The sequence below is a fragment of the Taurulus bubalis genome (assembly GCF_910589615.1).
Source record: "Taurulus bubalis genome assembly, chromosome: 21".
NCBI lineage: Eukaryota > Metazoa > Chordata > Actinopteri > Perciformes > Cottidae > Taurulus > Taurulus bubalis.
This window is the reverse complement of record NC_136609.1, coordinates 8,308,310-8,329,106: the sequence shown is the minus strand read 5'-3', so window position 1 is coordinate 8,329,106 and position 20,797 is coordinate 8,308,310.

Sequence of the window (20,797 nt, the reverse complement as noted above, 5' to 3'; positions counted from 1 at the left end):
CGCTGATTGTGCGACTCGTAATAAGCCCAAGTGCAAAGGTAACTATTGGTGAAAAACATACACTGCTCCCGCAGACAGGCGCCTCCGAGCACAAAGGGTTTATTCACAGTCAAACAAGTTCCCACACCTGAACTCAAACATAACACCAGTAACCAACTGTGACTATTTACAATTCATTCCCAACACTGTTTGTTTTGGCAAGAATCCTGTCTTGTGACTGCAAATGTAATTAGACTTTTTTTTATTTGCGTATGAGCGCTCAAAAAATGGTAGACAAATAACGTGTTCCATACAACAACAAAAAAGAGCGTATTATTGCAATAATAGCATTTGAGTTGCCTTCATTAGCGCAGACGACGGTGGACTTAACGGAGTGTCCACTGTCTCATTTGTACTGCAGATGATGTATTATCTTTGTTCGGGAAATGCTTTCAAATACCAGCCTGGAAAATCAATATCATCTCACCCAGTTATTATTTTATGAAATGGTCTGTTTAAAATTGGACTGCATCGTCCCACTACTGCAAGTGATTAATATTCATATGTGGGAGCACAACAACAGAACATCTCTTCTGGGCAACATTATCGATCCCTCTTTCACATCCAAAAGGTTTCAGCAGCTTCTTTGTAGTAAGCTGCAGTCAATTAAACGCCTCACACATTGCTTTATTCAAGCTGCTCCTCTTCCCCGCCTTTAATTCCTCCTGACATTTAATGAACAGTGAGCGGCAGAAATGCAGAACAATCCCGCTGTTGGATTTGATTGCTGGGGGACAGAAAGGGTTCAGTGCGTGCAGGAGGTGAGAAGATGTAGGTCTGAAGTCAAAATTGGCTACACCGCTGTTCCTCAGGGTTGAAAGACGTGTTTAGAATTTCCTCTTCAGCAAATGTTACTGTACCTGTGTGTCGTGTTTTATAAGTTGGGCATATGTTTTGCATTTCTCTCTGAAACGGAGTTGAAAAATACTGGAAATGTGAGGTTTCCTGATCTTAAGCAATCGCACCCAAAACTTCTGTCAATATGAAAGGTTAATGAATTAAAGTGATTCAGTATTGGCCTTCTGAGAACTTGAGGGGCTCAGAAGGCTTGTTAAAAACAGAAGAGTAAACCGCGCCTCTGTACCCTGAACTTCATCATAAATGTAATGATCTCGATCAGTTTTACTCTCATTAAACTTAAATTCGATTTGCTCTAATTGACTCAAATTAATCAAATTTTCCTCGCTAACTTTATCGATGTTGCGAGGAAAGGTTTGTCTAATAAGGGAAGCTGCATTCCATTTAATGTAACGTGATTGATGCAGTTGGTTCAACCCATGATAGATAATAATGTTTTATAATATGCAAATACTGTGACGCTCTATTGGTTTTAATGCTCAAAAAAACTATAATTGAGTGTCGCAATTAAACTTCCCCATAAAACAAACAACTGTGTTTATTTAAGGGCCTGACATAGTGCAACAGTTTGCTTCTCAACCATGGTTTCCTTACCTAGCCTTGGCACCCCGATGAACTGCTGCTTAAACTCGCTCTGCAGTGACACGACAAGTCGATTGGAGGCGCATTTAAATTCTCCCCTTGACATCTCCATCGCTTCAGTCCACCTGTGGTCACTTTAATTGATGGGGGATGATTTAGAACGAAATGCACATCCATCAATCCCTCCAACCACACCATTTTCCACACCCTCGCCTTGCTCTTCAGGGTCGTGACGGAGGACTGGATCACATCCCAGCGTGCACTGGGGCAATGAAAGGCAGACGTGCATGAAGTGCATGTTTAAGTAAAGCGATACGGAAGATTGAGCATGTTTGAGCGGAACAAATTTGCATTAAATCTATTAAAATGTCAATCGATGCAGTAATGGCTTCCAAATCTGCTGGAGTGTATTCATTGGACAACATTGGCACGGAATACCTACTTGAACTCCTCACTTTGACAAATATACGACTGTTGAAGGAAAAAAAGAAGAAACCGAGCACATAAAGAAATCACAGGGCGGCATTTCAAGGCCCTGAAGTGAGAGTAATCCCTATCGAGTGCCCATAAGCCGTGTAGTGTATTCCCGATTTCCAAACATGAATGAAGAGCCATTATGAGTGGCCGACTTTGTCTGTCAGTACACACCCACTTCCTGCCTGAACCGTGGTCTGTTACTGAGCTCTACCCCGGGGGCGTCTTATGATGCCGCCTTTGCCAATCCGAGCAGCTTGCTACGAAGCCATGGACATTGAACCCCTATCCTGTTGTTCGCTTGGCACACAGTTGAAATCATCAAGCCGGTGACCCAATTTCCCATCAGCACATCAGAAATATGATGTCGTTGGATGTGCTGCGTTGCATCTGCTGTACGGAGAGGGGCCTCGCAGGTATTGGGGATGAAACAACTAACTGCTGTGTGGAAAGGGAAAAAGCCTTCCCTCAAATCAAACGTTGAAACCCAGAGTCCTCTGACAATATTTTTGGGAAACTTCTGCTTTGTTGTTTGTTTTTGGCGTCGACAATGTTGCACTGCGGCTGTGTCACTAAATATGCCTCCATCTTGCACTGATGTTCAAGAGGCACCAGCTCCGGGAAAAGGTCTTACAAACCGCTAATCGCTATTAACCTTTGCTGAATACATCGCAGATGGAAGCTCAGGTAAGCTGTTGGACTCTGGGTAATGTAGGAAGATACTATGTGGACTACAAATCCACACAGGCACAGTGAGAGAAAGACAATTACAGCACTTCATCACCAAATAGCTCCTGGAATGTGTTGAACATCCCAGATTGATGATATGTAACACTAAAAGTATCTAAGGGAGGATTTATCCCTTTAATGGAGTGTGCGCAGAGTTTTATCACATACAGTATAGCACAGTGAGAGTGGACGGGGAGCAATAGAGGAAAATGAAGAGTGAGATCATAACCAATTGATGGATTAAATGGTGGGTAACGTTGGAGTACGGAAACAGATTTTATGGATTGCATTGATTTGTTCTGTTCTCTTGGAAATACCTTTTCCTCTTCTTAAATCAACCGGGGAACAGTAACTCTCGTAAAGTACATAAAAGCCATTAGCGTATCCTATATGATTGATTAAGCCCTTTAAACCCTATCTGGGATTATTTTATTGAGAATATAATATTGAATTAGACAGAATCTTGAGTTCTATGAACGCTGTACAAAGAGGGCTCAACCCAATAGGGCATAATCTTTTGACGTCATTTATTTTACACCCGCATCGTCACATGATGGACCTGTTTAGATTTGTATGAATGTGCAGAGGTGTGACAATGAGCGGAAAATGCAAAGGCCGAAAACTGTAAAGGAATTGGACGCGACCTTTCGGACGTCTAGACATTGAAATGGGGCCAGAAATTAAGTTTCTTGGCACATACGAGTTGAACGTAGCTCAGCATCCAGATAGTGCTGTCACACTGAAGGCATGCCAGATGCCAGGATTTGTCAGTTTGATCTAAATCATGAGGACCTCAGCAGAATGTCTGCAGATGATTATATCACACATTTAAACATCACGTGTTTCATTTGGAAAACCATGTGCTTGGAAAGGTCAAGAAAATCTGGTATGTTTTCCAACATTCATGAACAAATGAGAGTTAAAGTGGCCACTCCCTCTCTGCTCTATTACTCTGAAATATTTTAATCTGATCTTCTGTCAGAAAATGCTGAAGAAATACCGTTTCGTGGAGGCCTTTTTGAGGTTAGTGCTCATCGTGTCGACGAATACATTGTTTACTTTTTGGGTTAACAAAATCTGAAGTTCCCCCTGAGTTGTTTGGAGGGTTATTCAGCTCCCCTGTTGTGCAGGGTGTGGGGCCCGGCTCCTAATTAGGATTTGAAAGCAGCTTGGCGCATTTCCCCTTTTGGCCAATCAGGGTGTGAAGACGGCCTTTCTTCGGGGCTTATGGGAGGTGTGGAACTGCACATCCTGAACCTTCCTTCCTTGTCGGAATGCAGAGCTAATTTTAGCTTTTTCAGTCATTGCTGGTCTTCAGGCTCTTTTGAAATGAGTTTTTGTCTGTGAAGGTTCCATGCAGCTGGGCGGACCTCAGGGCTCTCTGTGCAAGTGTTTGTGCTGCCTATGATAATACATGTGGTCTTTGTCTGTGGTTTATTTTCATTTTAAAAGCCCTCATTACACATATCAAAGAGGCCTTTGTTTCTTATCAAAGAGGCATTTGGTTCTCATTTAAAAAAAACATTTTATGTTATTGAAAAGGCATTTTTATCTAGTTGCTGGGTACTGGTCCCAGTCAGCTGGAATCTGGAGCATAAGTAGCACCACAAATGCATATCAAATCTAGATTGAAGGCCTCACCGAGGCGGTCTCCACTATCGGCAACGGAAGCTGGTTGGTGCATGTAACTCCGTGACGCGATGGTTTTTAGACTGAAAGATTCTATAACTTTCCAGGGCCGGGCACTGCTCATCGATATCAAGCTTGGTCGGGGTAGCCAATCAAATCGAGCAAGAGGCGGGCTTCACTACTTTACCACTTCCTTCCTGTTTTGCTGCGGGCATGTGGCTGGGCTAACTCGATACCTGTCTGACTGTGGGATTAATATCCCTCCCACGTGGACCATTTAAAATCTCCTTGACTTTCAGCTGCTCACTCTGACTCACCGCTTGTCCCACGCCGAGTGCAAACCCAGCCTGGTTCAGATAGATAGAAGACGCATGCGAGAGTCCACGTATGACCTCGTTCATATATAAATGTATTGCCTACGCCGCATGAGAGAAACAAATAAATAAACAAACAAAGCTCGTTGAAGCTCATCCCAGAACTGCCGTCCTCCCACTCTATGGAGTCAATGAATTGAGTTTTACGGGCGAAGGAAAAGCCCATTCGTGCACACGTAATGCGTGTGCACGTCCATGAGCGACCGCTCCTGGTAACTCCGTGACGATCACGCGGCGAGGTCGCCCGTGACATCTGCAATAAAAACGAGGAGCGAGCGAGAGGGAGAGAGAGCGACGCCCTCCCGAGACGAGTCACAAGTGACACTTGTGCTCCCGACTGCGAGAACAAATCTCCTCGTGATCCCGCTGCAGAAATATGGAATGGTAGCCCAAAGTGTTTCTAATAATATTACAAGCTAATGACCCATTTGGAGAAGTGCCTGGCCCAGCCCGCTTGAACATTGAACAGGATCACTGATGGGCTCTCATGACCCGGGGAGACGTGCGGCAGAGGCCAATCCTTCCTCCGCCGAATGACGGTGCAATTAAATGTTTCATGGTGTGCCAACATCAGTGGTACCACTGCAGTGGATCCCAGCTATTTTCTTCCTCAAAGAGCTGTCATGCAAAGCACAAAGAAGATGAGATGTAAGCTGTTTTCATATTTCTCTCTTTTTCATTGTTTTCATTTTTTAATGTTTTCCTTTCTGTTTTTTTGGGTCTCGGCGCACCAGAAGTGCATCTAAGTCATATCAATTAGAGAAGTAAACTTTCAACCTATTGCTCTCAAAATGAACTCTGTATTCTCTGTGCGATGCAAGAAACTTTTTTTCTCCCCCTTTTGGATTCTATACAGCAGAAGGGTGGGGGAAACAAAATGCAGATTGAATCACTGCACCTGGGTTTTAATCACAGTATATCCAGCATGTTGCGAGACGTCTCTTCAGAGACGACACGTTTTCCTTTTTTCCTGCTAAAAGGTATCTGCAGGAAACAGATTGAGCTGCTTCTCTTTTCTTTGGAGGAATTCTTAGATCACAGGTATGGAGCAGGACAGTCCTTGATCAAAAGTAGAATGTACCAAGGAAAATAAAAAAGAGGGGGACGGGGGGGGGGGGTGAAAAGAGATGTGCACATTTGCTGAGATATCCCTGAATAAACAAGACACGTGTCGACTAAATGTGGAGCACAATGCATGAAAAGACCATGTTTTGTACTGTATTTGCATTGTACATGTATGATTGAACACGCCGCCTTGAGCTGTTTGTGCTTTTTAAAACGCTGCCATCATAATAAATTCATGTTCATAAGTTGCATACAAGTCGTGAACTCCTGAGAATTTCTCTGCACCCAATAACCCTCCTTGCAGCTTATATGAAGTGTTTATATACATACATGTTCATGACCAGAGGCCTCGCAGGCACACTCTAATATTTTTCGACATGCTAAATACATTTGATGATGTGTTTGAATGCTGTGCAGTCTGTCTGATCTGGACGGATGTGGAGGTCAAACGGTCGTAGCAACACTGGAATTGGCTTGGCTTCTTTTTTTTTTAATGAGTTTTTCCTCAAACCGCAGCAAACGTCAGGGTCAAAAAGTTGTGAAGTCCAAAGTGTTTTGGCAGATGCAGAGTTCCAAACTTGCACATCAAAGACCTCTCCTATTAATTTTGTTCTCATTTCAAAGCAGAGATCGTTACTCAAATGTGTCGGGACAGGGCGGACAGGGCGGACAGTTGGACCAACCAACAGATTCTACGGCTTCCCAACAGTGTGCCATTTGGCAGCCCTGAAAGCAGTGCTGTACATCTGGCTGCTGATTCTTTTTGTTTGAAGAGCGGCCCGAGGTAAACTAAGTGGCTGCTTTGGACCTCAGGGCCACTGAAGTCATGTCTGTCGCTTCATCTGTTCATGTTTTGTCCTAATTTGAGGTTTTCTTTTGCTCATTTTTGTGTGATCAAGTATAACGCTCTTTTTACCTGTACAATATCAAATGATTTAGAAATAAACGTGTTAAATCAATGGAGTAACCAGATCGCAACAAACTCTGCTCCCTTTAAAAGAATAAAAAAATGGCCGCATGTTAAAACGCCTTTGTTTTCATGAAATCTAAGTGACACATTCCGTGGTTTTCTCAACAGACCTGTCCCCAAAAGTCCATCCAAACCACGGATCACATGTGACTCATAGGTCACATCCCCCCAACCGTCTGGAGTCCCCCACCGTCTCGGTCTTCGTGACACACTTCCACGGGGTGTTTGGGGCTTAAGACCGCCCCCATGGTGAGATCACTAAGACCCTAAAGTCTCTTATGCGGATTTAAGAAGCCTCTTATTTGGAATTATAGCCATTCCTTAATCTTGAAGATTTAAGAGGAAGGGATTGCTCTCAAAGAAAAAAGAGGGTAATAATGTGCTAAAAAAACAGAATTAAAAAGTACACTCACGCAGACTATACCTTCGAGTGTGAAACATCACATGTAAGTCATTTCCAATGTGTTGTTTTTATCTCCAGAGTAATATACTCCATGATATCTGCTGGAACAGCTCCCGTTGAAGACAAAGCCCGCCCCAGCATGCACCTGCCATCTTTGAACCTGAACTACTTTCATCCCTCCAACAATAAGAGAGCGCAAATCTAGCATGCATTTACTTTGTCAGTTTTTTGTTTGGTTTTAGTTCAGCAAACTCTAAATTCATGCAACAGTATCTGAGCATCCTTGGCTCTGGGCTCCGTGTGTTCCTGTTGTTGTACTCTTGACGTTCCAAGTCAAAACAATTAAGTCAGTCTTCACCCATAGGCCTGTGTTGTATAGAGGCTGCAAGAGTTGAGAGAGCAGGGCTATTTTAAACACGTTCATCCCTCCACACTGAAGAGGCACATAGGCAAATTCACTTTTTTTCCTCTCCCTTTTTCAAAGATCTAAGACGTATTAAATATTTATCCCTACTGTGGTTTTAAAATCCACGTCGCAGCCTGTAAAGAAAACCCTAATTAGCAGTAGTTTGAAGCAGTGCTATATAATACGACTGCACAAGTTGTTGCATTTGGATCGTTTGCTTGACAAGAACACACACGCTCTGTATTCATTTCCAATCCTCCCCGGGGGGTTCAGGGTGTAATCAACGACGGTTTACTGACGCACAGTGATTGCTGAACCTACACCTATATAATGTCACGGGTTGTTTTTTAGCTAGTTTTTTAGACGGGCACAGTCAATTCTGGTGGCGTAGGAAGATGGAACACAAGGGGGGGGGGGGTCATTGATTTTGGTTTATGCGACTGCTGCTCAGGTTAAAGTGAGACCTGCATGCACAATTAGCGCACACACACACACACACACACACACACACACACACACACACACACACACACACACACACAAACGGGCCCCGACTCGCTCAGGAATGATTGCTGGGAGTTGACGCTGCGTGGCCCCGGCACACATGGCTGCATTATGATGGGAGCGAAGGCTGCTTTTGTGTTTGTTTGTTTGTGTGTGTGTGCATGTGTGTGTGTGTGTGTGTGCATGTGTGTGTGTGTGTGCACCCCACAAGAGTTTCTCCGTTTCCATGCTTATTTAAGCCAGCATGTGCTTTTTCAATACCACCCACCATAAATCTCGCGGCCCGGCCTAATTTGTTCCTGATGACAACATCGCACACTCCTACGTGCCTACGGAACGCACACATACGCACACACACACACACACACACACACACACGCGCTATGAATCAGCGGGCCTCACCGGAAGAGCTTCTTATTGCGTGTGCATTTTCCTCAGCCAAACTTGACTAACTCTGCCGATCAATATTCGGTGTGGATGCTGCACTCCTGCCCCCGCAAATGATCCAGTGGACACGGACGTGAACTCTGCACACGTTGCGTGCAGACCCTGAACGCACCCCCACCCACCCATACACACACACACACACACACACAACTTTGCACAGAGACAAATATGAGTGTAACCGACATGGTGAATCATGGCCGAATTCCCTTGGAGCTTTTTGTGTGTTTTTGTTTTAGCGTGATATATAGTGTGTTCAAGGGGTGAACGGGACACTGCTCGGGCTTTTGACACTGCATCGTCATCCACCCTGGTGCTAGTGGGCTACAGCTCCAGTCATTTCCGCTGTGAGCTAGGTCACACAGCCCCCCCAACACACACACACACACACACACACACACACACACACAAACACACGTCCAAAGGTGCACAAGCATAAGGGGATTTGTATAACTGGATACACACACTCCTGCTCAGCGGGAGCTCCAGCCTGCTGTCAGTTTGGTGAAAGGAGTGCTGCGAGCCCCTGGTGTTTGGCCTCTTCTCCTCCCATCTACTGCCGAATTCTCCTCACCCCTCCCTCTCTCTTTTTCTCCATCCGCCCTTAACACACACTCCATCCTGTTCTTTCTTCCACCATCTCTTTTTTTCTTCACTCCCACACAGCTTCTTCTTCCTCACAATACAAAATGCAGCGACATGCCACTCTCCGTCCCGTACTCATCGAGTTTGCATGCAGCCTCTCTTGCTCCATCACCCTCTGGGCTATTTATAGCCGCCTTGCAGCACCTACACAAATGAGCCACAGCCTCCTCCAACTTAACCGGAATCTGATTATGCGGCACCCTCTGAAAGTTAGACGTGGGGAGGAGTAAATCTCCAAAGAAGATCGAATCTCTTTGATACACTGGGCTTGTGGTGCAGAACTGGTCCCTAAATCCTCCAGGAGATAACACGGATGTGACTGCAGTGGCTCTGTGTTTTCCAGTTCCTTTTTCTTTGGTTTCAACTTGTTTTCCTGTGTGCATTAGGACACTGAAATCACTCAGGCATTTAAACTATGTCCTCTTAGCTCTTTGCTGTCAATCACAGTGAGTCGTGTACTTGTAATCCCAGAGGGCACTTTTTCAAATTCCTCCCAAACACATTCACTTATTTTTGCTGTTTTTTTTAAATTAAAAGGCATCTTTCTTTAACATGCAAGGGGGTGCCAGCACTGGAGGACAAACGTGAGAGGATGACCTTTTTTGTTGCCGTCTCTCTTTTAATTAATGTTGCACCGGCTTCTCGGCGTTATGTATTTTGGATGCGTTCGCCTCGTAAACATTTGAGGCTCTCACTCAAGAAAGAGGCGCTCATGCTTTAACTTGCATAGGCTGACTAGATTTAACTGAATGAGATCAGTGACCTAGAATCACAAACACCAACGCAGTGTACAGACAAACACAGAGGGTGGTGTGGGGGGGGCTTATCACAATAGCTGGACAATAAGAAGCTTAATGTGTGTGAGGCGTTTCAGTGCAGGGCCTGACAGCAGACCATGGTTGCTTTCTTTTCCCGTGGAAGGGTGACGTAAAAGGGGTCGGTCGGGTTAATTTTCTACAGGTGCGGCTCCAATGACAATGGCAGCTGCCATTTTGAAGGTAATCAATGACACTTGCCCTTATACTCTGTCGCCTGGTGGTAGAAAAATATGAACGTCCCAGGTTGATGGTGCATTTGTTAGCATAACTGCTTCTCAGCTTGTAATATTAAGCCATATTACCTGTCTTATTTCACAAAAATGTAACTCAAAAGTAGAAGTATGTTTTCATGGCAACTCACCCAACTTTACTTGATTTTTTAAGCATGATTTCACGAAAAATGAAACTCACGGACGTAAAGCTAAGGCTACAAAATGACTATTCTTAATATTCTTACAAAGTGAGTAGCCATTGTCCGAGCATCCATTTAGCAACGAGTAATGTTCACCTCATGGAGTTGATGTAACCCTCACAACCAAACAGTCTCTCTGCTTAATCTAAAGCTTAATGAAACAATTAAAGCTTTCCAACAGGCATGGCTTACCTCAATAAGAAACCAGTGAACTTGAAAGGATTCGTCCGCTCGCGAGCCGAATGCTTCTTTAAGCAGTTTGATTGTGGGCAAAGGTGATGGATGGTCCCATAAAAAGGTCCAGCAGTGCATCCAAATGACCAAGATATTGCCTGGGAAAAAAAGTTGTCTGTGGGTAATGGCTTTGAGAGAAGGGGATATTCACCCGTAATGGCTGCTTTCAAGTGCATTTGAGAACATGCAAAAACAAGGTAAGTTTCCTCTCGTCTTCCTCATGATTTTCTCAAGGACTTTGCAACGCAAAGGCGCGCAGAGGATTCCATAAATTTAAAGTTTATTACACATAACACAGTATGCAGCAGTCACTTCAGGGCAGCTTTGTGCTAAACCATGGATAAAATATGAAATACAGTGACAAGCCTCATTCCCTTATGTGTCAAGATAATAAGGCGCTGCAAGGTTATGCATATAGGATTACGCCAAAGGTGCTTTCACAATATTTGGGCTCTACATCTGTGATCTCCTCGCGAGGCTCTCTTAAGGCGACGGCCCGGCATGTCATTCAAAGGCTGCACAACTTTGTGCCGGTGCATGAAAATGTCAAGTGTCAATTACATATAAATGGACGAAATGCTGGTGTGGTCGGGTTTCGTCGCCGTACGCTCAATACAGAGTTAGGAACTGTGATGAGGAGAGGGATGCCAGCTGCAATGTAATATACAATTAAGAGCTTCGCGGTTCAGTGCCAAAATATGAAATGAAAGATTTAATGTGATTGCAGAGTGTGTGTGTGTGTGTGTGAGCCGCCGTGTCCTGAGTGGGGTTATTTCACGACCCAGCCACCCCTTTCAGTTGTCACCTGTTCGAACAGAAGCGCCGTTATTTAAATCAACAAATGTGCCTGAACGGGCCTCGCACAGGCTTACAGCTCCGTCACAGGTGCCTGCGTCTATTTTTAAGTTCCATTTGTGTTGGCTAATAATGTGTGTAAATGGGACCGCCGGTTTTGCATTTTTGAACAGTTTCAACACGAGAATTGAATCCACATTAGGCCCAATTTACTTTGTACGTACATCCACCCATACAGGTGTTCTAATGTCCTGGAGAACAGCATGGGCACAATGGTAGGCATCATCTTTTTTGCCATGGTAATAAATTAGGTTAAGGTTTTTTGTTTTTCTCTTATTCTTTTCATGATTTTTTTGCGAATATTTTGACATTTGAGGATGTGGTGTATTTATTTACATTTACAAATATATACATATTGTTTATATTGTTTTGTTTGAGTGTGGCAATTTTCAAAAAGAGCAAAAAGCCAGGACCTACATGAAAATGTGAAGACAATAAACACAAACAGCCTGTTAACTGAACCCAGCCGGAGCCGCTCTGCATGTGCAGCACAACATGAAACAGTGTGCGCTTTATAGAAGGCGGGCACACGCCGGGCCACTGCAGCTGCTGTGCGGTTTGCATGACCAAATAAAACTTGATTATTCTTGGCAGCTAGCTCTTGCAGCAAGTTTCCAATATGTATTTTAAATGATTAATTGCAATGGGTTTTGCATTGGGAGGAGGGAAAAAACCACACACAGCTGCCTAAAATTAATCAATAGTAAGTGCAAGAACAGGAAATATTTACATATTTCATATTTTTAGATGTGTTAACTGCTTCTGGAGCTGCCAGCTCACTGGTCATATTATGCCAGACTTATTAGTTCCCATCACAGCCAGAACTCACATCTTTAAGGTGAATAATCATGCATTTATATACTGTTTGTCCCCAAATTACTGTGCAATAAAAACCACATTCCACTAGCATGTTTTATTGTTCATGTTTGATTTGTTAGAGGATACAAATGAAGCTTCCAAGGAGACCCTGAATCGGGGAAAACAAAGTTTGCATGTGGCCGTGTTTTGAGGGATTACTCCCCGACGCAGCCATCCGTAGCCTCCGTACGGTGTGTACACCTTCCTGTGGGTGATTGGCAGTCAGAGGAGTGTAAAGTAATGCAGCGCTGATATGAAGACACTCAACTGTGGCACAATGAAATAACGATTAAACAGACTTTGACAAAACCAAATTAAGGTTTCATGTTTACGATGATGGATTACTGAGCCCGAGCTGTGGACATTTTAAGTTGTTTCAAGTATGGTATTGAGCGGCAGCAAATCACTTCCTGAGAAGGCATGAAAACAAGCCTCAATATGTTGGGGGGGAGAATCCTTTGAGCCGGCAATCTGAATGATTGATTTTTTTCCCTCTTTTTTTAATTTATAATTCTGTACTATATGCGCCTTAGAGAGGCTCTCTCCCCGTCACAGGATAACGATTTTGAGTCCGAGCAACTGAAGAGGACTTAAAGAAAATGGTGACCGATGAAGTCTTCAATCAGAAGAGAGTAAACACAAGACTTAGTAAGCAGGCGATTTACATTTATATTAAGAGCTCATGAAGGTGCTGAAGAACCAATCCGGAATAAAGAGGCTTGTCGTCCAAGACTTGCAACGCCTCTAAGAGGGAGATTAGTCTCATTCGCCAGATTTATCTATAAGGCCTGTGAAGAACCCAGCAAGGCTTCTTTGACGAGTAATCCGCCCTTTACTTCGCCACAGATGGCAGATGATCTGGCTCCAATCTGGTGTGAGGGACTCCTGGAGAGGATTCTTGACTTGAACAAGACCCGCTGATCTTGAGGCTTCATTGCTCATGTTTGATCAAGTGGTGGTTCAGGTATTCCCTCTGAACACGCTCAGCATGACCGGCCGTCATCACGGGTGACTGTTTCAGGTCATAAAGCTCAACTTTTTAGATGTATCTTTTTTTGTTTTTTAAGCTATTGGTATGAGCATGTTGTAATAATAATAAGAAATTTGCAATATTTTTAAGAAACAATTTTACGTTCAAGTCAGAAATTAGTAATATTTAAGGAAAACAAGTATTAAAATGTTTTGAGACTAAATTTTGATATTTTTTTATTATATAAAATCTATCAAGATATGAGAAAATATTCACAGGATTCTGATTTAGAAGTTCCATCAAAAACCATTTCTCTCAAAACATTAAACACACATTAAAGTCATATACTATCCGTTTTTGTTTTGTCTCCTGATATTGTGTGGAACAACAGAAGAGAATTGGCCATGAGTGACCATTTCTCTCCTTGTTGCAGTGAATTACGGCAGCCAAACACAAGCGGTAAAGTCAGTGTCAACAAGAGACTAGAGATGGCGATAACTAAACAGAGCAGGAACCCAACAGAATCCTTAATGAAACATGAAAACTCAGAATGGGACCGGAAGTTGGTGCCAAGAGCATTAAACAAGTCTGCACCGGCTGATACAAATACTTAGTTTTAGGTATTTATCAGCCCTCACAGTTAACCGTGTTCAGTCCATCTGCCATTATGGCTGGAGGCCACTTGCCAGCTGCCTCAACAGGTTTTTGGGTTGTGGTTCAGTGTTAAATAAAGGTATATTCATCAAGATTTGCCCTCTTTTTATCTTTAAACACTGTCTATCTTTGTTCAAACAAACTGCAACCGGCCGCCAGGCAATATATTCTGTGTCAAACCACAAAAAGTATGGGTATTTCATTTAATGGGGTGGAACTGCTGGACTTAATAGTCCTTTTGAAAAAAGTTTCCACGTGACGTGTTCAAAAAGCTGAGTTTATTTAACAAAAAGTGCAGCGTTGGCGTGCGTCTCCTCATCGCAGGGCAATGATATGGACTTAGCAGTTCACGCTGAGTGACTGTGGAGGTGTTTGTGATCAGCCAGCTCATACTAGCGCGCCGCTAATGTGTCGCTTCCCAACGGAGACGCTCAAACTCTCATCGTCAGCGGGAGAGATACAGTGTGAATTGTGCCGGTCGAGGCCGTAACATGTGATTCACACAATCGGCAGTACAGTGTCAGAGAGTGATGAAACCCTTGGGGGTGGGACACAGAGTCTATGTGCCTTTTATATTTAATAAAAAAGCTTTTATTAGACCCACTGTGTGAGCATTGAAATGCACCAATGGAGTTCACATGGTCTTTGGTAGTTCATTTCTCTTCTGGGAACTTAAACAAGGCGATTCTGGACGCAGTCTTGAATATGAGACGTACGCGATCAAAAGCGTGTTCCTGCCAGTCATACAGTTTGCTGGCTGTTAGCGTGTCACCAACAGAATGTTTTTGCATCTCATGTGTTTCATTTCCTGCATTGGCAGATGCACACATCGACCATATGGTGGGAAAGAACTTAATTTGGGACTGAAATAAGTTTTTAAAAAGTGTTTCTTGATGTGACACTGGACGCAGCTACCTTTTTAAAGGTTACTTGTCTTTACTTTCCTTTTTAAACTCATACTCACACACACAGAAGACTTGTGGGGGGAAAGAAGGAGCCCTCTGTCAGTAGGCCGATTTCATCTCAATCAAGATTATCAGCTGCATTGAACTATCATTGGCGCCAAACTACTAATGAGTCTGGATCTCTGGCTTTGGAGTAAGAAAAAGCAAAAGCTCCCACAGTGGTGAGAGAACACGCTAAAAGAGCTCATTACTATCCGTGAATCGTCGCTCCTTCTACTGTACGAGCTGTCATTAGGCCTGCATTTTGGATATAATGACCTTGTGTTGTTACATGGCTGCCAAGGGTTATATCAGTAATGGTCCTCAAGCCACTGTCTCTCACTATTGCGGAAATAGTGACACAAGTTAAGGACACATGCGCGCGCACACACACACACAAAGTGGGTGCCAGTGTTTTCTCCGGCCATCCCCGAAGGACCCAAGAGCCATTGGCCAAGTCACGCTGTCTCGACACCTTGTCAGAATCCTCGGTCTGAGTGGTCAGAATTGTGCATGCATTTATATATATGTGTGTGGTTGTGTGTCTGTGTGTGTGTCTGTGTGGCGTCTCCTCAGACGTGTTCACATAGCGAGCCATATCGATGTGACACGGCAAAGTGCGAGGCCGATTGCGGGTGTATCGCTAACAGCCTGTTTGACGGCGGTGATCGTGCCATAAAGAAGGTCATTTATATCGAGTTGTGCTTGATGCAAATTGGACCATTTCCAATTGGCTATTAGATAACTCGGTTACACCCCCCGCTTCCGTGAGATCTATTTCCTGCTCCGCTGATCAAGAGCCGAGGGATGAAGAGGAGAGGAGCACAAAGTAGCGGGAGATGTAAAAGAGATGAAACTGATGTCTTTACTTCACTCTCCACTTCTCTGACAAAATGTTCTCGTCTCCGAGAGGCGCGATCAGGGTTAATTTTCAAACTTCTAAAATTAGGACGGCGTCCAATGTTGCAGCTCTGGACCGTAAAATAGCAACCAACACGAGAAAAAAAAAAAAAAAAAGGATTTCAGTCGCCCTCTCTATTCCCTTTGATGTGGTCACTTGATCATGCAAGCGAGCAGCAACCAACTGTAATGTAAAAATACATTTTGGGTGACACATCCGTTTTGCCTGCTTAATGTGCCTCAGATCAAAGAAAGTACATAATTTTGTTTTTCCTCTCAAACTTTAACCGCTCGCAGGTCCACTGTGTATAATCCATTTTAAGTCTTATTCACACTGTGTACCTTTCGGCTGAACGGCGGGTTACAGAGGTGGGAGGGAGCATTTGTCTTCCTCCACTGTTTTTTCCACTTTAGTCACAACTGCTCGCTAAAGCCAGCTAAAGCTCCTTGTCCTTCCCTATAACTCAGACGCGGGGAACAAAAGGAAGAATTCATTAAATATTGCAAGACGCCGTCTTCCTTTTCGCAGGTGGAGGTGGAGGTGACGCGTTAATAGTGTTGATGCGCATACCAACGCATTGGGATCTGAATTATTTATGTCGGACATGAAAGTAAATAGAATAGCTTGTATGTGTTGGTCGGGAAATCGTTCCATTCCCTGTTGACTTGAGTTTTCTGAGAGGAGTGTTGATGTCTAATCAGCGGAAGAAAAAAATAGCAATGTCGATATTTTGGGGTTTCAACTCAACTGATTCAAAATGTGTGCCAACTTTTGTCCTCCTTGAATCGCCCTCGACAAGAACTCTTATCAAGAGCAAAATTCGGAATGTTTTCCGTCCTTTGCAATAAAACTGATATCATCTCAGCAGCCTAATATGTATGTACAAAGATAAGATGGAAAGTAATTAATTTTTAAGTCCTCTTTCTTGCTTCTATGTGTGTTCGTGGGAAGTTCCTTTCGTATGACTTTCCGGGGCAGGCCATTACTTTCCCCAGGGACGAGCTGCCCTGCTACACCTCCGTCATCATTTCTTTTCCGGCGGGGATCTCCAAACCACATTGGTTTTCAACGTGTGCACACGTGCCCTTCGGCGTCTGCATGAATGCAAAAAGAAACAGGGCGTTATATTAGGAGCGTCATTATCACAAGCAGAGTATTCAAGTGTAGCTTCATCGGTATGTTAAATATTTTACAAATGTATGTCTTCTCCAAGAGTCTTCTCTAGTATTTCTAAAAGTAAGCGAAGTGTAAAGTAAATACTCTGTGACATGCATTTACAGAAGAAAGATTAGTTTAGGAGGACTGGAAGGACGGCACTTTGCTATCCAAGCACTGATGGCTCCTCCAGAATCCTGGAAGTCTGGAAGTTGTCTCGGATGACCAGTCTTTCAGAGAAAGAGGGAGAAAGAGAGAGAGAAAAAAAAGAATCGGTAACAAAAGAAGAATAAGTGACAGAGCTAAAAATGATGTGGCCATCAAGCCAGAATCTTTCTGCAGAAGTTTTCTGCAGATAGAAAAGATGCACAGACAAAAGTCCCTTTTATATATTCCATTCATCTTCCCTCGTATCATCTTCCCTCGTATCGCTTTGTTGCATCCTAAGTAGGAGGAACTAAGAAAAATAAAATTGTGCCCGGTATCCCCACTAACCATTGTCTCCTGGAGATGTGTGTGGCCACCTGGTGTTCTAAAGACTTGAATCCATAGTGGACCAATCACTGCCAATGTTCAGCACAAGCTGAGATTGTTGAAGTCAGTTTGTGAATATCTCACATATCGTCACTTGTTATTCAGCAAAAGATACAAAGTTTTGCTTCAACCAAGCTTTACCTGAATGTCTTGGCTTTTGTATTATTGTCCAATATTGGCATTCCTATCTAGGCATAGCGTTGTCTTATGCCTTTGTCAGAACTAGTCAAATTGGCTTTTATCAAAGACAACATTTGAATCATAAGTTGTTATCCTTCTTTCAAGCCAATTTCTGTGCACAGGACTTGTTTCCATCCCTAAAAAAGAGTATTTTTGCCTAAAAAAAACAACATCCTTGTGCACAGATAATCCAAGGACAGACCATAGCAGTCTACAGGCCACACTAAATTCCTGCACCAACAACGGCACTGGCCGCTTAGCAAAGACGGAAAGCCAAGAAAGGGGTTTGATAATTCAATAACCTGTCCCTGTGGTACCTTTGCATTCTGTCGGGCATATGGCACCGTTAAGGCAATCTGGTATTCCTGACTGCCTGCGAGGTTAAATTCACACCTAACTGCCTGACAGACCGCCCCTGTATGGCTTTACTTCCTGTCAAGCATCTGGTATTGTCTGGCAGCTACCTACTCTAGCTTGGCTTCCTGGGAGGCTTGACGTAGCATTATGCTGCCTAGCAGACTGCTTGTATGTGTAGCAGCCTGTATCTAGCATCACTTTGTACCTTCTGCCTCTCAGGCACCGGTTCAAAATGCAGCCCGCAAGGCCGACTGCGACTTTTTTCGAAGTGTCTGCCAAAATGCTTTTGCAAATAAAAACCTCAGTAACTGATACCGCAATCCCTGTTTCTAAGGGGAAATCTCTGCATGTATCAAGTATTCAGGAAGAGCTATTTCAGGGCCATTGTAAAGATGGAGTAGTGTGAGTAGCAGATTTCTTTTGGATGCCAATAGGCTTTTATATGTTTTCATATGGTGAGGTTGAAGGTCCATTTTCACATGGAGGCGGCTTGCATGACAAAATGCAAACTACAAAAAACGCCAAACACTTTCATTGCCGACAACCACTTTGATGAAGGATGTGATGGAGAAAGCTCCGACCCTCCTCAGACAGAGTGGCCCGTGCACGCTGTGTTAGAAATAACGGAGGTAATTAGACTGGCCTTGATTACGCCTTTAATTAGAATTTAAAGGTGGCAGTCCAGCCAATCGTGCTCATTACTTAACGATTGGCTAATTGCAGGAGTCGAAGCAAAAGTGGCTCGCAGACAATAATGTCTCGGCTGGATTCTGGTACAGCTGCAGCCAACATTTTGAAGCCGATGAATGAATCCGTTGCAGTGGTGTTGCGACGATAACCAAAATTCAATCACTTTTCACAAACGCTTTGGATAGTTTCAAAGGCGTGGGATTTCACCATCACCTCCCCAAAGGCCCACACGGACTGGCAGACTTGAAAGAAGACGGATTGAAATAGAAGTCTGGCTCCTGGAGGTGGTCTGCAGGCGTCGGTGCGAATTGTCACGGGAAAAAAATGGATGCATCAAACGGTCCGCCGCGTCTTGAACCACGTCCCAGTCTCGCCTGAGCCTGTAGACAAAAGTGACGCCAGGAGAACAAGATTGGAACTTTTACAGAGCCGACAAAGATGGACGATCCACCGACGCGTCGAGACCAACAAGCTGCCCTTCAACCGTCAGCTGTGTCGGAGTCGCAGTTCGCCTGTGTGTTTTTGTACTGCAGCATGACACAACATCTGCTTATAAAAGTCGGGGATTGGTATCAAAGTTTGCCGTTCAAAAAGAAACTTTGCAAATTACAGGTCGACTCCATCAGAGGGGAAGTGATTTGAATTAACCCAGGTTACATGCTTTGAGCAACGCTTCCAATGGGATTATGTGGAGCTCCTCGGATGGATTTGTTTGAGTGTGTGTGTGTGTGAGTGAAAGAATATTGAGCCTCAGCAGCCAGATGTCTGCAGAACAATCCCTCTCCACAATTACCTCCGGACATCTGGGACCTATAAACACAGCGAGTGAGCTCCAGCTACGTCTCTTTTTCTTTGTCCCTTATTGTCTCTTTATCATTGTCCTCTCCCTTAAGTCTTTTTCTTTTCCGCTTGCTCCCTTTTCGTCTGCATTGCTTTTCTTCTTGTTGCACACACACACACACAAGTTGTTTTTCTCTGTCTTGCCACCCCCTGCACACACATTTAACTGTTTTCCTCCCTGTATTGCACATACATACATAATCCCTCTATTTTTCTCCCCCAGCTGGTGGCCGCTCTGCTTTCTCACCCCGCTCCCTTGTCGTCGTCTTCTTCTTTCACTTGTCACTCCTTTTGACTCTTGTCAAAATATCATCTCCTCCCCGGGCACAAACAACAGCAGGGCCTATTTGCTATTCAAATTGTTTTTTTTGTGGTTTTCATAGGATCGTCACCTGGCGCGTGCATGTGTTCTGTGTGTGTTCTCGGCACAAATCGTCACGCAAATACATATATGCATGGTGAGCGTTGTTGCATATCATATTTATGTTACTCAAACTCTCCTTCCAAACGCTCCAGGGACGCATCTTTTGTCATATCTATCTTTCTCTTTTGTATTTAACTTATGTAATCGAGCACGATGCTTTTGGGGGTGTTTGCTGACCATCAGCTCCGCCAGTCCTCGCCTAAAAATTGATTATTTTCATTTTGAGGCTGCGAAAAGTGGGCAGGGATGGATGCAATTTGCCCAGAGCAGCGAATACTGTGCATGCAACCCCAGTCTGAATAGTACTGGGATTGCAATCCCCTTCACAATACGTGTTACTGTGCAAAGTAATCGCATTGCTGCCCAATTCCCAAGTCTCCCCGTATGACAAAGGCAAACATAATACCAATTTAGTCCAGTCAGAACACTGTTTGAGATTGCCCTTTTGAGATTGACGCGTAATGGCCTTGTTGCTAAAGTGTTTGTTTGAAATAAGTAATCTTTCCGTTGGGGTTTAATTATTGGTGAATAGCACACGGTAATTGCCTTTTCCACTACTTTAAATATTCATTCGAGCAATAAAAAAAGGTCGAAGGAACATTTTGTGCCCGACAGAAGCCGAATAACACTGACGATGTCCAAACAAAGCACAAACCTTGCCTCCGGAAATAGGCTTACCTGGAAAAACCGGCTCAAAATGCCCATCATCGTTTTATTAGCTCAAGCATCATCTCGCAGTCATGCAGCAAACAGAATAATAAGATGAAGACATGAGCCTGTGCGCGATATTGCAGAATCTAATTGCGCTCTGTTTGGAGAGCCTCAAATATAAGAGAGAGGCGAGCGTGT